This window comes from Peromyscus californicus, unplaced genomic scaffold (assembly GCF_007827085.1).
Source record: "Peromyscus californicus insignis strain IS unplaced genomic scaffold, ASM782708v3 Scaffold_17__1_contigs__length_78620276, whole genome shotgun sequence".
NCBI lineage: Eukaryota > Metazoa > Chordata > Mammalia > Rodentia > Cricetidae > Peromyscus > Peromyscus californicus.
Window position 1 is genome coordinate 27975928 of NW_026294469.1, and position 15992 is coordinate 27991919.

A 15992-nucleotide genomic window follows, 5' to 3' on the forward strand; every position below is an offset into this window, starting at 1 on the left:
CAGACATGCACCATCATACCTTGTCATGATTTATTTACTTTTTTTTTTTTTTTTTTTGGTTTTTCGAGACAGGGTTTCTCCGTGTAGCTTTGCGCCTCTCCTGGAACTCACTTGGTAGCCCAGGCTGGCCTCGAACTCACAGAAATCCGCCTGGCTCTGCCTCCCGAGTGCTGGGATTAAAGGCGTGCGCCACCACCGCCCGGCTGATTTATTTACTTTTAAGAAATGATGTCTCACGATGTTGCCCAAGCTGGTGCTGAACTCCTAGGGTCAAGGGTTTGCCTTGACCAAACTGCTGAAACTCCTGGGCAGCTAGAACTATAACCATGTGGCTCTATGCTTGATTTTGTGAATATATATATATATATACATATATACATATATCTACATATATGTATGTGTATATACACACATATATGCACACACACACACACACACACACACACACACACACACACATATATATATATATATACTGGTTTTAACACTTTCAAGGGTGAATTTCTGTAGTGTGAACTACATATCAATTTTTTTTCAAAAAGCATGATTGTCTTATCCTGGTAGTTCCATTTTTCACATCATGCAGAGAATATTTTGTGATTTGGCTCTGATTCCCCCTTAGGCATGTTTTTTAAGTCCTCTATTTGCCCTGTCACATCCTGAGTCTTCCATAATACTTGGAAGCCCTGGGCAAGATAGGAGACTAATTTCCCTTTCAAAGTATATATATATATATATACATATATATATATTTGCTCAGTTATTTTACTAAAAAAACTAGTCTTATCAACTCAAAGAGGACAGGCAGCAGTGAACTGAAACTAATTCACAATTTTGTTTAAATTTACTTGTCAAAGGCAGAAATATTCAATTTCATGGATACTCCCAATTCCCTGCTCTGGGAATAGACTTTCAGGAAGCAATTATGTAGAACAAAATGTAATGGGTAGCAGGGGTGCCTGGTGAATTATTCATAATCTGATAATGATTTTAACCCATTTTTCACATGGCATGCTATTGATGTTAGCTTCTGGAAAGTTCCCAAAGTAAACAACACAGAGATTTCCTTTATCTGTGCTTATATAACCATAAACCTCCTGCCTGTCTTGCTAACCACGTGGATAACTAAAATCAAAAGAGCTCTGGATCTGCATTCTTCCCCAAGGCCAGGCCAAGGTAGAAACTAATTTATCTATCATTTCTCACTGCAGTCTGCTGGGGCGGGGGGAGGACAGGGTGGGGAGAATGGGAACAGACAGCATCTCACACAGAGATATCTGTAGCAGAGAGTGCTGAACTACGGCTTTGCTATGTGACTGAGAGATTCCAAGTGTCACATTCTCTGTTTCTCTATGAAACAAAGACTGTTCCATCACTTTGCTGGGTGGTTGGGAGAACTTGAGGACATGATAAGCACTCAGGAAACAATAGTTGCTCTAAGATTGTCCTTAGCAGAAGCTATAAAACTCGCTCAGGCTGGAGCTCAAGCTCCAGCCAAAGCTTGCTTGGAAGCCGAAGTCCCCAAAGAGGGCTCCATAGAGGAATCTTCTGGGATGAGTTTCAAATATAAATTTGCCGAGCATAGTGGGGCACCCAGAACTCTGGAGGCAGAAGCAGATAGACCTCTGTGAGCTCAAGGCCAGCCTGGCCTGCATTGTGTATTCCAGGCTTGCCAAGCTACACAGTGAGATCCTGCCTTTTAAAATAAATAAATAAATAAAAATAAAAAGCAACAAAAATATTTTAGCTCTAAAGATTCTGACTCAGTAGGAAGGAAGCCAGAGAATATAGATTTTTTTTCCAAAAAGCATTTTTTTTTTTTTAATGAGACAGGGTTTCTCTGTGTAGCTTTGGAGTCTGTCCTGAAACTCGTTCTGTAGACCAGGCTGGCCTCAAACTCTCAGAGATCCGCCTGGCTCTGCCTCCCGAGTGCTGGGATTAAAGGCGTGCGCCACCACCGCCTGGTTCAAAAAGTATTTTCTAAAGTGTTTTAAGTTCACTTACAGTGAGATGACTTTTGACAAATGTATTTACATGCACATCTATATTGGATCGTTTTCAGTTGTTGAGATAAACACCATGGCCAAAAGAAACTTGAGAAGGAAAGGGTTTATCTCATCTGATAGCTTACTGTCCATCATGGACGGAACTGAGGACAGGAATTGGTGTCAGGAACTGAGACAGAGGCCATGGGGAGCAGTGCTTACTCCCAGACAGCTCCCCTGGGTCGCTCACTTTGCTTTCCTAACATCCCAGGACCACCTGCCCAACGATGGCCCCACTCGCAGTGGGATGGGCCCTTCTACATCAGGCATCGATCAAGAAAACACCTCACAGGCTTGCCCACCGGCCAACCTGATGGAGCTATTTTCTCAGTTGAGGTTCTCTCTTCTCAGACGACTCTAGCTTTTGTCATGTTCACAAACAAAAACAAAACAAAAAAAAATCCAAAACTCAGTCAAGACAGGGAAGAGTTATTGCCATGGTCCTAGAACATTTCCTGTTCTCATGAACCCCATCCGGACAGTGTAATCATCTTCCTGATTTCAGTCACTGCTGTGGTCTGAATGTGGCATGACCCCAGAGGTTCATGTGTTCCAGCACTTGGTGGCACTGTTTGGAGAGGTTATGGGACCTTGAGGGGGTATAGCTTTGTGGAAGTCCCTTCCTGGGGGCAGCTTTAGGGGTTTGCAGCCTCGCTCCACTTCCTTCTTCTTCTCTCTCTGCTTCCTGTGGGCAGTTGAGATGTCAGCTTCCTGTTCCTGCAGCCCTGCCTTCCCCCGCCACTGTGAACATGTAGCCCTCTGGAACTGTAAACCAAAATAAACTTCTTTAAACTGCCTTCAGTTATGGTGTTTTACCGCAACAGGCTGTTCGGACAGGTTGTGGAACCTTAGGAGGTGGAGCCTCGCTAGAGGAAGTGGATCGCTGGGGGCAGGCCTGAAGGTTTTACAGTCTGACCCCCACTTCCTGTTTCCAACTACTAAGCGTTTCCCTACTACAATGGAATGTGGCCCTCTACCTGTAGCCAGGATAAACCTTTCCTCCCTTAAACTGCTCTGTCAAGTATTTGTCACAGCAGTGAGACAAGTAACTAACACAGTTACACAATTAGTATTGATAATGGGTGAACATTTAGTCTGCATGGTCATGCATGCACTTCCTGTATGCCTGGTTCTTTTTGGTTCTCATGCTGTCTTGGGATTCATCCACATTGCTGAATGTATCTTATCAACAACTGGTCCCTTCTTACAGCTTAGTCGTATTCTACCATGTGATGATTCCTAAATTTGTTCACCTATATAAGGCATTAAGGGTTGTTTTTCTGCTACTATGAATAAAGCTGCTATAGACATGTGTGCTAGTTGGTTTTATTGTCAACTTGAGACAAGTTAAAGTCATATGAGAGGAGGGAACCTCAGTTGAGAAAATGTCTCCATACGATGGGACTGTAGGCAAGTCTGTGGGCTTTTCTTTTGTTTTTCTTTTGAAAAAAGATTTGATTATTTATTATGCATACAGTGTTTTGCCTGCATGCCAGAAGAGGGCATCAGCTCTCACTATAGATGGTTATGAGCCACCATGTGGTTGCTGGGAATTGAACTCAGGACCTTTGGAAGAGCAAGAAGTGCTCTTAACCTCTGAGCCACCTCTCTAGCCCCTCTATGGACTTTTCTTAACTAGGGATTGATGTGGGAGGGCCCAGCCCATTGTGAATGGTGCCATCACTGGGCTGGTGATGGTCCTGGGTTCTATAAGAAAGCAGGCTAAGCAAGACATGTGGAGCAAGCCAGTAAGCAGCACCCCTCCATGGCCTCTGTGACAGCTCCTGCCTCCAAGTTCTTGTCCTTCATGAGTTCCTGTCCTGACTTATTTTGATGATGAAGAGTAATGCAGAAGCATAAGCCAGATAATCCCTTTCCTTCCCAAGTTGCTTTTGATCATGGTGTTTTGTCTCAGGAATAGTAGCCATAACTAAGACAACATGTTCTCATTTAAAATAAATAAATACTCTGAAATGGAATGATGGGTGATAGCATAGGGGTATGTTAATGTTACTTTACTGTTTTGTTTTATTTTATTTAGAGATGGGAGTCTCTTTATGCTGTCTAATTGGGTTCCATCTACTAAACTCAAGCAATCCTCCTGATACAGCTTCTCAGGTAGCTAGGACTGCAGGTACACACCGCTGTACATAGGCATCTGCTGTGGGATGGTATGTCAAATTGCTCTGATTGGTCAATAAATAAAACACTGATTGGCCAGTGGCTAGGCAGGAAGTATAGGTGGGACTAACAGAGAGGAGAAAAGAAAGAACAGGAAGGCGAAGAGAGACTGCCAGCCGCCACCCTGACAAGCAGCATGTGAAGATGCCGGTAAGCCACAAGCAACGTGGCAAGGTATAGATTTATAGAAATGGGTTAATTTAAGATATAAGAACAGTTAGCAAGAAGCCTGCCACGGCCATACAGTTTGTAAGCAATATAAGTCTCTGTGTTTACTTGGTTGGGACTGGCGGGTGACAGAGCTTTGTCCTGACTGTGGGCCAGGCAGGAAAACTCAAGCTACAGGCATCAGCCAAATTCAGGGATTCCCCAGTGTGATAGTTAAATTATAAATTTGATGAGACAACTGGAAGGCAGGCCTCTGGTCATGCTTGTGTGACAATGCCTTGATCAGTTTACTTGAGGTAGGAAAACCTGTCCACTGCGGGCGGCACTATTCCCTGAGATCCTGGACTGAAGGAAAGGAGGAAGGAAGCTGAGCACAGGTATACATTGCTCCCTGCTTCTTGGCTGCAGATGCAATCTGACCAACTGCTCTGAGCTCCCACAACTGTGACTTCCCTGCTTTGATGGACTGTAGCCTTGAACCATAAGCGTGATCAAGCCCATTTTTCTCCCTTAAGCTGTTTTTGTCAGGTTGAATTTTTCCATCGCAACATAACTGCAACTAAGACCCCAGGAAGTGAAAGAGGAGCTTCACTAATCTGATGAATTATTTGCTTGGTGGCTGTTTCACTGTACAGGTGTCAGAGACAAGAAATTCCTTCTGCTCTCTCTGTCTCCAGCAGAGGAGTCCACCTGTCCCCTCTTGCTTGCCAATTTTTGTTACCACAGAAGGAGGTTCCGTCAAGGATCCCATGAGTATATTGGGTTGCATCATCCAGGGAGGTTCTGAATCAATGGTGGTGAAGGCATGCTGTGAAGGTAGCTGACCTGAGACGCACTTGCTCTTGTCCTGGGATTGCTCTGGTAGAATGAAAGAAGCCACCCCACCCCAAGTCACTGGGGTGAGGTTGGGGGAGCCAGTTCTCACAGGACAAGCAGCAGTCCCATTACCACTGCATTTAGGCCTTGGGGAGTTTGGGGACAGGTCCTTGAGTAGGCTAATGGTAGGGACGTGTGGTTCTCCCAAGGAAGCACTGTAAACAGAAGGTTCTCCCCTGCCTGACAATTCCCAGATAACCACTCAGAGGCTTACTATCACTTATAAATGCTCAGCTGGTAGCTCAGGCTTATTACTAACTAGCTCTTACACTTAAACTAACCCATACTTCTTATCTATGTTTAGCTATGTGGCTCATGGCTTGTTACCTCATTTTCTACATGTCCTGCTTGCTTGGTGGCTGGCTGGCATTTCTTGACTCCACCCTTCCTCTTCTCAGCATTCTTAGTTTGGTCACCCTGCCTGTACTTCCTGCCTGGCTTTACTGGCCAATCAGCATTTTATTAAACCAATTCATCTGACAAATCTTTACAGTATACAAGAGGATCATTCCACAGCAAAGCTCAGAGCAAAGGACCTCTTCATGCTCAGGACATGGGAACTGAGGTGGGGTTCTATCATTGGGATGGAAGAGGAAAGAGAAAAAGCTGTCAGAGCACAGCCATTTTGTCCCAAGGGTCATGCTAGCTGTTGGTTTAGGAAATGGTATGTGTGCATATATTTCTGAAACGGTTGCTTCTCCGTGTTGACAGTATTAGAATTCACAGGAGAAGTGAAGACATTTAGAAGCTGAAGTAATCCTCTAATTCAGAGTTTCCCAAAAAGAAACTCACATGCATTGAACTCAGCTTTGTTTCAGCTATAAGGATTCATAAGATAAATGTGTGTGTGTGTGTGTGTGTGTGTGTGTGTGTGTGTGTGTGTGTGTGTGTTTTAGTGGATTGTAGAAAAAGTAAAGTTACACATTAAATATATATAAATAAATATATATAAATATATATAAATAAATGTGTGTGTGTGTGTGTGTGTGTTTTAGTGGATTGTAGAAAAAGTAAAGTTACACATTAAATATGTGCTTTCCTAGATAGAGTGTTTAGCACGAAGCCAAGATTAAAACAGAAACCTATTTTCAGAAAGTAATGCAAATATAACAATGTAGGTGATGTACTGAGGTGACAGAAGTATGAGGTTAGTGACAGGTGTCACTCAGTGGAAAGCTTGCCTAGCATGCATGAGGCCCTGGGTTCAATCCCAGCACTGAAAACCATGACAGTGTAAGCCAGGTGAGATGTAATGCCTGTACTTGGGAGGTGGAGACGAGAGGATCAGGAGTTCAAGGTCATTCATCAGAGGCTGTGGCCTCTAAGAAATCTGAGTCAATAAGAAGGCAGGGCTGGTGACATGGTTCAGTGGTGGAGTGCTTGCCCAGCCTGAGACCCTGGGTTCGATCCCAGCGATAATACTAAGATAGATGAAGAAGGGAAATGAGATTTTCAGGGAATGAACAACAGCAATATCCTGGGTGATCTCTTCACATAACACTTTAGAAGGAGGAGAGAAGCAGGATGGTAGTGCCACCCTCACCTCTCTGGAGGTAACAGGTGGCTCCCAGTTAAAGCTCCAGGCCTGTGCGTTGAGTGCCCACCTGAGCTATCCAGCCCTGCACAGGTCCCTGCACAGGTCGTCAGAGGCCACAAAAAGGGCCATGATCAGTCATTAGAAATTGCTTCAGGCAGCTGGAACCCTGCCTGGAAGGGCACAGCTTCTCAGGTGACTGTCGTCTTTAAATCCTTAAAAATCTAGCACGCAGATTTCGAATTCTGGCCTTCACTGATCCCCCACATACAGAGAGTAAGAAAGCAGACTTTAGCGATGTGAGCAAAGACAAACAATGGCAAGTGAGTCACTCCTTCCTCTTCTTGCTGGGAGCCTGGCCCCTCTGGCTGACAAGTCACCGACCTCCATAGTTGGGAGGCCATTCATCCTTCCGATGTCGTTACTGGGTGGTTGGGCTGATTTCCTGTTATTTTTGTAACAATAAAATTGAACTCAGAGCATCATACATACTATGCACACACCCTACCACTGAGCTGTACCCCCAGCCTCAGGTTAGTATGGGCTTATTAGACTTTTAAAAGAAGTGTAAGGACTCTGAATGTGACCCCACTCTGACCACAGAGGAAGGACAACAGGGAATGACATAGGAGCCTTCCTAATCAACCTGGCGAGAATTCACTCAGATGACCCTCCCCACCCTCTACCTCACCCCCCACCCCCACCCCCCTCAAGGCCTGGCCTGGGTCATTGGAAATGAGACCACTAGGAATCTGATAGGAAGTAAGTTAAATGAGCAGCCTCCCGAAGCTTCTAGCATTCTCTGGAGGCTCCAAATGAAGAGTGTTTAGCTTAGCCAAGTGTCCCACTGTGTTTTTAGGGTATGTAAACATCAGCCCAGGAATTTGATTTGGGTGGAGGCTTACAGCTGAATTCTTCTGAGCTAGAAAGCATAACAACTTGGTGGGGGACGTGCCTGCTGGGAGTTCTGGGGGAGAGGTCAAGGAACAGCTGCAACATCCTGACAGAGCACTATCAGGAGAAGCCAGAGAGAATTGCTCTGTGGGTAAAGACAAAGTTGTTCCCGTGAGCTATACGGAATTCACTCCTTCACTCCATCTGTCACCCCCAGACTGATACAGGGAAAGCAGGGTCCCCTCTTGGAGTTTTTAGTCTCATTAATAAAGAACTTATGAATGGACTCAAATGGAAGCTCTGGAACAATTTTACTACAGTTTGAGAGAAAACTCCCCGGGGGGAGGGGGGGGGCAGCCAACTATAAACCCTAGCAGCGGCTCAGAGGAGGGAAACGGAGGAGAGACGGGAAAAAGCCATGCCATTTAAGCCAGCGTGGAGGTCAGACTCTGGAGGGCAAGTGGGTACATGGGAGGGAAGGAGGTTTTAGAGAAACAGTAAAGATGCTCCGGGTGCCGGGGCAACCCAAGATGTTAAGGAAAGCGTGCTTAGAAATGAGATAGAAAACGCAAAAGGAGAAGAAATGCTTACAAGGTTCGAAGGCTGTGGTCCAGTAGGCTACTGTGCTAGGGCTGGGGACTTAACATATCTCAGTAAAGGACCAATTAGTTCACTGATCTCTTTGGCATGGCTTAAGGAGAGCCTGAGCCTGCCTTCCTGGATGTGGCCCCTTGGCCAGGTGATTGACCCATCCCAACGGGAATGTTCTGTCTTCATTCCCAGAGATTTTATTCTTTTGACCCGGAGTTCTCCAATAATGGGCCTTTATTGCTACTATAACAGTCAAATCTGCTGTCCAGGACAGCCTAGTGTTGGTGGTGGCTTGGGCTCTGTGTGGGACTTTCCAGGAGGGTGACACAGGTAAAGTGAGCCAAGGGATGATCTTCAGAATTTGGCCTGAGCTGGGGCACAGATTGCAACCTTATCTCTCAAGAACAGAAGTAAGACTGTGAAAATGAGAAAGTCAGAGCAGGGTTGAGGTCAGGGGAGGTGAGAGGTCAGAGGCCACACTCTAGGATGGGTTTCACTTTGCAATGTGTTTTACACCTTGGGACCATTGGCCCTCCTCAACCACAGAGATAACTGAGAACTAGGGAAGCTCCTTTTCTGGACTCTGTGATCCTGGCCTTGGCCTTGGCTGACTAGTCCAGGCATGAGAACCTCTCGCCTGGCCCAATGAGTCTCTCCTCCCTTGAAGTTTTGATCTTGGGATGGAAAATCTTTGAGGTTAACTCTCTCTCATGACTGAGAAGGTCACAATATCTGCCAGTAGTCACAACACACTTCTGTACTGTGGGAAAAGCCCTTCTGAAGGGAAGGGAGGATGCGGCATCCAAGGAGAGAACCAGACGAGACAGTGACAGAGCCCTGGTGATTTTCAGGCCCAGCAGCTCCAGCTGCATCATAGCACATTTTTCTCTAAGTTGGTGACAGTTTGGGTCTCTGCCACATGTATCTAAATGTGCCCAAGGGACACCAAGCAATTCCTTCTCACGCCCTTCATAGGGTATATCCTGTTGACAGCAAGCAGGCAACTAGATAAGGTTAAAGGCAAGACTCCTGCCAGTTAAAGGTGGTCAAGGAGCCACCCCTAGGCAATCAGGCTCACCTTAGGCCATGCCAAAGAGATAGAGTTAAAGGTTGGGGCTCCCCAGCTCCTATCCCCTCACTGGCAGGTCCAAAAGGAACTGGGGACAAACGGCTAACTGTGGTGTCTATTAGCATACCAAAGCACCTGCTGAAATCCCGGCTCTCTCCCAACAAGCACCTGTTAAGAGTCCTTGCTGGCATCCTGGCTCTTCTCGCCCAGCCTCTGCCCCTTACCCCGAATTTCTCCAGCTCTGGGGTTTCCCTTCCCCCAGCTTCTCATTCCTCTATAACCTTGCCACTTCTGCTGGGTGCTCTCTTGGTTCTTCTTGGTCCCCTCCCTCTTGGCCTTCCTTCTGTCAGGTTCCAAAGAAACAAGAGGACAAGCCTCACTCAGTACCTGTGGCTCCTCCCAGCCCTTCTCACCCCATCCTCTACCCCAAACCTCTCCAGCCCAGGGGCTGGGCTTCGCTACTCTTCCCCCAGCTTCTCTTTTTTAATATAAACATACCATTTGGTCACGTGGCCTCTTGGCGATTTTCCATCCCAAGATCAAAACTTCAAGGGAGGAGAGACTCATTGGGCCAGGCGAGAGGTTCTCATGCCTGGACTAGTCAGCCAAGGCCAAGGCCAGGATCACAGAGTCCAGAAAAGGAGCTTCCCTAGTTCTCAGTTATCTCCTGGTGCCCTCTTTCGTCCCCTCTTCTCTTCCTCTCTCGATCCCCACCCCCCACCTCATGGCCTGGTTAAGTCTGGACCCTTCCAGATGCCTCTAGCCGTTCTCTCCCTCACATCTACAATAAAAGCCTTCTCCTCGATCATACCTAGGATTGGTCATGTCCTCATGTCCATTCACGTTCTTCCCTTCGTCTCTCACTCTGTCCCCGCCCCTCCTCTTGTGGCCCAGTCCATGCTGCTGGTCATAAAGTCTACTACTTTCTCTCTCTGCTCTGGGCTCTTCCAGATGCCTCTGACTGTACTCTCCTATCTGCAATAAAAACCTTCCCCGCACCCATACCCTGGAGCAGTCATGTCCTCGCCGAAACCCCCATTTTTATACACTCACCGTATTTATTGCAGTCCATATTTATTTGTTTGTTTTGGTTGTGTGCTTGTTTACTTTCATTTCCAGGGGAAGATCAAGGTTCATTCTGGCTTGTGATTGCCTCAAAATCATCTCAACACCAGACACTGAATGTGTCTGAGCTGTCCGCCCAGTGGGGCATGTGCGTGTGCCAAGTGCCAGGCTGGATGCACAATCAGTGCTTCTTAAGACACAGATAAAGAGCCAGGGGCAGGGCATGATAAATGGGCTGTTTCGAGAAGTTCAATGCAGATCACAGAGGTTTCCGAAGGGAACAGGGAAAGCTGTAATTAGAAAGCATGGGCATTCAGGACAGCCTGTGGGTCAGAGGGGCGGGGCTAGTGGGCTGTGGTGATGGTGAGGGGGAGCAAGAAATGGGCACAGAGGTCCCCGCAGTTCAGGGCTGACATAATTGGACAGAGATCAGCAGCCAGTCACCATGGTAACAGCCAATCCGAGGTGCTGTGCCTATGGCGAGGAGTCAAGGTTTCTAAAGAAGGGACTAAAAATGCTTCCTTTGTTCTCACTCTTTGAGTGAGTTGCTATCGAATCCCTGAAGGGGTGATGCTATGCCTCCCAGGCAGGGCCAACAACTCTGGCCACTGTGCCTGGGAGGGAGCCACGGGAAGGCCCAGGAAACCAGCTGGAGTTGGAGATGGAGAAGCTAAATATGTTTCATGGAACTATTCGTGCCTCTCTGGAGGGTGGTGGCCAACGCGTGGGTTTAGAGTATGAGCACGCAGGGCTCCCATCACAGCTGCGCCTATTAGCAGGTTGTGTGGCCTGGGAATGATCATGCCTCAGTTTCCTTTCATAGCACAATGTATTCATTCGTTTGTTTGTTTGAGACAGGGTTTCTCTGTGTAGCCCCGTGTCTTAGTACGGGTTTCTATTGCTGTGAAGAGACACCATGACCACAGCAACTCTTAAAAAGGGAAAACATTTCATTGAGGTGGCTTGCATTTTCAGGGATTTAGTCCATTATCTTCATGGTGGGAGCACAGTGGCATGCAGGCAGACATGATGCTGGAGACAGAAAGTCCTACATCTTGACTTGCAGGCAAAAGGAAGTGGCCTCGCTCACTGGGCGTGCCTTCAAAGCCCGCCTCCATAGCAACACACTCCCTCCAATAAAACCACACCTACTCCAACCAGGCTACACCTCCTAATTGTGCCACTCCCTTTGAGGGCCATTTTCTTTCAAACCACCACATCCTGGCTGTCCTGGAGCTTGCCATGTAGATTAGTCTGACCTCAACTCACAGAGATCCTACTGCCTCTGCTTCCCAAGTGCTAGGATTGAAAGCATGTATCACCATGCCTGGCTAGAAGAATGCATTTCTAATGCTTGTTTTTCAGGGAGATTGTAAGAACCGAGAAGAGGCTTCTTTCACATTGACCTAGGGAGTCCAGATACTATGGTCATGATTTTGACAAAGAACAGCAGTGTCACCAAAGGGCTTCGGGGAAGTAAAAGCCAGGTTTTGCTCCTTTTGGGGGTACCAAAAAGGCTGTCCGTGAGACTAAAAAGTCCAAGAGAGAGCAGTTAGATTAACAAAGTGGTATTTAGAAAGAAAATATTCTCAAGGCAGTCTAGAGAGCTGTGAGTCACGAGACACTCCAAAGCCTTTGTTCTTCCGCCCAATTCCTGGTCCTAGACAGGATGCCTGTGAGCTCATCTTCTCTCCTGCCACAAGCAGGAGAAGGGAGACAGGTGAAGAATCTGAAGTAGATACTTCCAGGGAGTTTCACAGGAAGGTGTGAGAGGAAGGTGGAGAGAGAGGAGAAGGCACTTCGCTTGGCGACCAGGACATGCCAGAAGCGGGTTGAGCAAGGACATAGCTGTGGGCTGCCCACATCCTCCCTCCGCATCCAGAAGTATCAAGAGATGCAAACATCCCTATTTGGACTCTGGAGCAGTCATCTGTTGCTATGGCAACTTGGTGGGCTCTCTGGTGGGTGGAAGGAGGCAGCAGCTGGTGGAGATCAGCACTGGGGGCTGTAGCTCTGCCCTTCCACTGGCATGGATGCAGCATTTATAACAGAGTGAGAGCAAAGGAGGTCTTCATTTGCTGTCACAGGGCCTTCACTCCTGTCTCAGATCTTACCTGGCTCACAGAAGGGAGCCTGGTACCTCTGCAGAGGGGTAGCTCTCTGGAGCCCCCTACCTTAGGCATATTTCCTCAGACTACATGTTCACCTAGGGGATTCCGCTTCATTTTCCTTATGGAATTAATCAATCAATCATTTGTCTGTTCACTTATTCAAGGTATGTGAGGTGCAAAGTGCCAGGCCAGAGCAGAGACAAGATAAACGAGGCTCCCGTCTTCACGGAGGTTATGGTTTATGGAGAAGAGAAGAGAAAGAGGCTGAAGAAGATGCATTCAGTGGTAGGACCCAGAGGAGTGGAGAGGGGAGCTGATTTGGAAGTGGCGGCCAAACAAGGTACCTTCTGAGGCTAGAAAGAGCTAGAGGTGTGAGGAGAAGCCAGACTCCTTCATGGTATTTTCAGGAAGCAAAGGCAGGCACCCCGAGGGCAGCAAAGGTTGGAGCCTGGACACATGAGGGAGGGATGGGAAAAGCCTGGACAGTATTGCCATGCTGTTGCTCTGAAGGTGATAGAAGCAATGGGTGCTTTTAAGCAGCAGAAAAAAAATTAGTATGGATGTGTGTGTATGTGTGTATGTGTGTACAGTGTTTGTGTGTATGTACATATGGGGTGTTTGTGTGTGTGTGTATGTGCTCTGGGGACTGAACCTGGAGTCTCACAAAGCAAATGCTTGTCCACTGTGTAACACTCTAACCTCAAATTTTCAAAATTTATTTATTATTTTAATAAGCTTTATTATAAAACATTTGTAAAAAAAAAAAGTCATACACCAAAATTAACCAGGCCCGAAGTCTATACATCTCAATGAACTCCATATAGTTAAAAAGCTAGCTGCACAAGCCTGACAACCTAGGTTCAAACACCCAGAACCCACATAGAAACCAGAGGTGAAGACAGGAGAATCCCAGATGTTCATGGGCCTAGTATACAGTGGGAAAACAAGAGACCTCTTGAATATTATTCTGGTCCTGCCTTAATAATCTTCTTCCCAGGGGCCCAGAAGAGAAGCTATGAATGGTGGAAATTATTTTTGGGAAAAGAATCTAAGTACACCAAACTCTTTGTCCATCTACTTTCTTCCTCTGGGATAAAATCCTATCTCCACAGCTTCAGTTCTGTTCTTGTGCCTAGCTCCTTTCTTGCCTGATTTCTCTCTACCTTTATCTGCTGTCCCCTCTAAGTTCTACCTTAATTCTCTCATCTTAGTTCTGCCCCATCTTGGCCTTTCTCATCTCATTCTTCCCCATCTTCCATCTCATTCTTCTAGTTCTCCAGTCGAAATCCTCTCTCAGCCTCTGAGGTTTACAGTTATATACCCATGCAATAGCCATGCTCTAGCTAAAGCAAGGTCACCAGGCTTGAATTCTGACAGGGTCATAAAGACAGACAAGAGTTTTCCCCAGGCACTGACCGTCAGGCTTTCTTTCACAACCCAAAAGGGGAGTGGAAAAGGAGGAGGGGGTCAGCTGAGAGCTAAAATCAGCTAATATATCAGAAAAAGGGAACTTATGTGCTCAAACTACTTTCCTAGAGGTGGTTAGGTAAATGTTAGGAGTCTACAATGTTAGTATAAATACCACTAAGACTGTATAAGAAAGGAGGGTCCGAGCTTAATTTGCCTTAATTCAGGAGATTGTTTGGCCTTGGATGCTTGAAAGGTATTTCAGATAAAATAGACTGTTAGGAGTTCTAGGAAGCATATATAGCATGCGAGAAAATCACTTAAGGAATCGGCCAAGATATGTACAAAAGCTAAAATATCACCAAGACTTCTTAAGCCATGGCTTGACCTTCAGAAAAGCTACCTTTCCAAGAAGTAGCTTTTGTGATAGTAGCCGAATTCCTTTACATTTTCCTGCGGCTTGCAGCAGAGACCCTATTTTTAAACAACATGGAAGGCAAAGACCAGCACCTAAGATTGTCCTCTGATCACTACACACATGCTATATGGCATGTGTACACAAGTTATATGGCATGTGTACACAAGTGTACACATAGAAGAAGGCAAGAGTTGAAGTAGAAAGACCATTACACTAGCTGACTGCTACAGCGGCCCACTTGAAAGCTGATGGCCAGGGCCGGGCAATAGAAGTGGAGACAGAATTTGCGGGGAACCCCAGCAAGGGTGCTGAGGCACTGAGGGTGGAGAGTAAGAGAAAGAATGACTCAAAAATGTGGAATATCACTTTAACTATGTAAAGATGTGTTACATTTGTTTATGCTGCAGAATATCACTTTAACTATGTAAAGATGTGTTACATTTGTTTATGCTGCAGAGTATCACTTTAACTATGTAAAGATGTGTTACATTTGTTTATGCTGCAGAGTATCACTTTAACTATGTAAAGATGTGCTATATTTGTTTATGCTGCAGAATATCACTTTAACATGCTGCATTTGTTTAACAGTGTAAAGATGTGTTGTTTTGCCTGCCTAAGGCACCTGATTGGCAGAGGAGAGATTGGCAGGCTGGCAGGCAGAGAGAATAAGTAGGAGGAGGAATCTAGGCTCGAGAGGGAGGAGAGGATGATGGAGAAAGAGAGGGAGACCCCCAGGGCCAGCCAGCCAGGCAGCTGCCAGCCAGCCAAACACGGAGGAAGCAGAAAAATAGGACAAACAGAATGAAAGAAAGGTAAAAAAAGCCCTGAGGCAAAATGTAGATAAACAGAAACAGGTTAAATTAAGTTACAAGAGTTAATGGCACAAGCATAAGATAAGGCTAAGTATTCATAATTAATAATAAGTTTCCATGTCATGATTTGGGGGCTGGTGGTCCAAGAAAGCCTGCTAAACAAAAGTGTCCAATCTAAGAGAGCCATCTGCGAAAGGCCTGTGCACTCGAGTGCACAAAAGTGCCCCAGGAGCAGTTATACCACATCTTGGCTTTGGATTGCAAGAAACACTCCAAGTTCAAGTTGTCCAAGAGCCTCCTCATGTTTACCAGGAAACCTTAGCGAGCCGAAGCACTTCACAGGCTTCTTAACAGCACCTGAACAGAAGTGAACTACTGGCTGTCCTAAGGTGGTGTCAGGTGTCACCATTCTGTGAGTAACTCCAGCTTGTCTCCACTCATGACAATCCTTCTGCCTCAGCCTCTGGAGTGCTGGGGTAACATGCATGAGCCACCATACACAGCGAAGGAAGTCACCTTGATGTGTGATTTCCCAGGTTGGAAGGAGATGGCCTATGAACGTAGAATACTTATAAAGTTCCCACATACCATGCTACTGTTTTAAATACATTTGAATTTAAATCCTGTTGTTTGATAGGAAACTGGAGCAGAGAGGTTAAGTAACTCACTGAAGGTTAGTGACATAGGCAGGGAGCAGAAGAGCCATAATTTAAACATGGAGTTTGTTAAATGCTCTGTAGTTCTAAGACAATTAAATCACTACCAACTAAAGCAACAGGAATTTAGAAGCTGTATGCTGGAGATTTGAGCAGGAAGAGGTT